Raw genomic sequence first — 2,833 nt, 5'->3', positions numbered from 1 at the left:
ATCGGACTCACCTGTTATTTGGCAAGTTGTAGTACTTAAGTTCTTTGATTTGGTTTGAGTTGATTTTTTTTGTGCAGACTAGGGGGTAGGAATCTAGGTTCATTTTCTATACTTGGATATCCAGTTTTTCTCAGCTTCACTGTTTTTGAAACTTTATTGGTTCTTTGTGAATTTCACATCATCTTCCCTAAACCACCCACACACACTCCATGCTTGACCTCTTTTTTGCAACCTCTCCCCAGAGACAAAAATGTCTCATTGTGGAAGCTGTAATGTGTCACAGTATACTCTTTTGTCCACGTGTCTTTGCTTGCAAATGTTCATTGCAATGGCACGCTGTTCTGCTAGGCCTCTGTTTTCTACTACACTATCAATACTGGAACCTCACTGGGACTCCTCTCAGATGTCCTGCTGTTGGCCTGTGTCATGGGGATCCCGTTTTGGTTCTGTAGGACCAGCCCCTTCATGCTCTCAGCTGTTCAGGTGGACCAACTCAAATCTCTGGATCTGGGCCTGATAGATATCTGAGCTGGTCAGTTCTCCTGCTCTCATACATTCAAGGGCCAGCTCTACCCTGCTGGTCTGAGAAAGTGTAGGGTCTGCTCTCCCAAGTGTTGCAGCCAGTGAGGTCCATGACTTTCATGACCATAGGGCCAGCTCTCCTGCCTGGCATAGGTGGCAAGGGACAAGGGAGGGGAAGAGTGCATCCCTCTCTCATCTGTGCCACTGCCCAGCAGACGAGAGACAGGGCCAGATCTTCTGTTTTCACACCCTTGGGGCTGTCTTACCCTCCTGCCATCAGTACCAGATCTACTGTGCTACCCAGGTGAGGCAAAATGTCGGCTCTTCTGCTCTCATGACCCTGTTTGACTGTCTCCTGCTGGTGATATCTCATCCTCATCCACATCACAGGGCAGACAAGTGGCCATCTCTCCCAAGCTCAAGCCCTAGGGGCTGGCTCACTAGAGATGGTGAGGAGCACAGGTGGAAGGGTATCTCTCCTCACCACTACGTGGGAGACGGATGGCAAAGCCGGTTCTCCTGAGCTCATCTCCTTGGAGCAGGCTCACCTGCAGCACCCACAATGTGTGGAGCTCACTCTCCTACATACTTGTGTGGAGCTCACTCTCCTACATACTGCAGTCAGCTAGGAGTTGGGTCAGATCTCCTGCTCTCATGCACCCAGAGCCAATTCTCTCACAATGCCTAGGTGAGGGATGGGGTCAATTCTGCACAGCCTTCAGACATCAACATGTCCCCAAGTGGCTGGCCAGGCCAGGGACAATTCCTGGCCTTCAGTGGTAACAGACCTCTGCTGCTGCAGGGCCACCAACCCAGGAATGGCCCCTTCATAGCAGCACAGACCAGGACTCCACCATGGTCCCAGGTGGAAATCATGGGCTACTCACACCAGGCTGGCCACCACTACCCTTGAATTTCCAGTTCTGCCTTTCCTCATTGCACACACCTCCTTCTGTTTCTCTTTCTCTTCTATTTCTTCCTCGATTACTCACTCCTCTTACTGGCCCGGGGTCTCTGAGGTCATCTCAGGAGTGGTCTCAGGAGTGTTATTCCCTGCTTGGGCAGAGGTCATCTTGGGTATGGTCTGTTCTCCTCTGCCCAGGCCTGGGCAGCACCAATCTGGTAGTTGTTTCAGGCTCATTCCTTGCCTGAGCTCACCCAAGTGGTACCCTGTGAGGGTCGAAGGTCACCTGTTTAGACCTCACTCCTACCTGAAGCCCATGGTGCTTCTAGTCTCTAGATGGGGTTCTTCTAGTCTCTCTGCCCTGAGAGTCCTTGTGGACCCGAGTGGCGTTGGACTTGTGGTGATCTCAGGCTCACTTTTTTTTCCCAGAGAATTTTAGGCTACTAGGCATTCAGAAGTTCACAGGTCAGAACTCTTAAGCATAGACTTAACCTCTCTCCTCTCTGCCACCTTCTAATGCACAGGAAACAGCAGCCATGCGGGCCAATCCTGTACCAGCAGGCTCAGCTCGCTTTTTATTGTTGCTGCTGCTTGTAACAAGGTTTCCTTACACTGTTCAGGCTAGCTTGAACTCAAATCCTCCTGTCTCAGCCTCCCAGCAGCTGGCCTCTCTGCACCATTCTTTAAAGAGAAAGCTTTTTTACCAAGGCATATATTTTTCATCTTTTGAAATAATCCGGTGGATATAACACATGGTCTTATCTCTCCATACTACCTCCCTGGTCAGTACTACTAGTGAAAGTACCGGAGTGTCTTTGCGCAATGGATGTGCGGTATAACTTTAGTTCAGGCATAGGGCACCCCTAGCATTTCTTTATCATGCTTTTTTCTCTTTAAGGTTTTATGTTTGTTTGTGGGGAAGGGACTTCTGATCTTCTGATACGAGCTTTGGGATTGCCTTTTCTCCCTCTGAAAAAGAACGCAATTGTAATTTTTGATGTGACTGGCACTTTACAAAGCAATACAAAATATCTTAGTTCATAGACAAATGAGTATCAAAATGACATTGACAGTCTATCTCACACCAGTCAAAATAGCTGTCCCAAGAAAACAAGATATTAGCAGTGATACAAGGAAAAGGGAATCCTTAACCTCTATTGATGGGAACTTTAAATTCATATGCACACTGAGAAAAATCAATATGAAAATTAAAAAAGAAAACTAAAACAAGGACTGGAGAAATAGCTCAGTGGTTAGGAATTCAGTTCCTAGCATCCGTGTCAGGTAGCTCACAACTTCATCTCCAGACAATCAATGCCTTCCTCTAGCCTTTATACTCGAACCCCTGACCACACACACACACACACACACACACACACACTAAATAAATAAAAGTAATTCTTGAAA

General features: G+C 47.7%; 1 non-coding gene across 1 annotated transcript; it reads right to left on the bottom strand.

Moving 5' to 3' along the window:
* Window positions 1-1,857: 1,857 nt before the first annotated feature.
* Window positions 1,858-1,988, bottom strand: LOC120098396 (small nucleolar RNA SNORA17). The gene has a single exon (XR_005496575.1). It is a non-coding gene; the product is annotated as a small nucleolar RNA SNORA17 (small nucleolar RNA).
* Between the last annotated feature and the right edge of the window lie 845 nt (window positions 1,989-2,833).

Source organism: Rattus norvegicus, chromosome 18 (genome assembly GCF_036323735.1).
Source record: "Rattus norvegicus strain BN/NHsdMcwi chromosome 18, GRCr8, whole genome shotgun sequence".
NCBI lineage: Eukaryota > Metazoa > Chordata > Mammalia > Rodentia > Muridae > Rattus > Rattus norvegicus.
The sequence above is the reverse complement of the archived record's forward strand: the minus strand, read 5'-3'. Positions and strand labels throughout refer to the sequence as shown.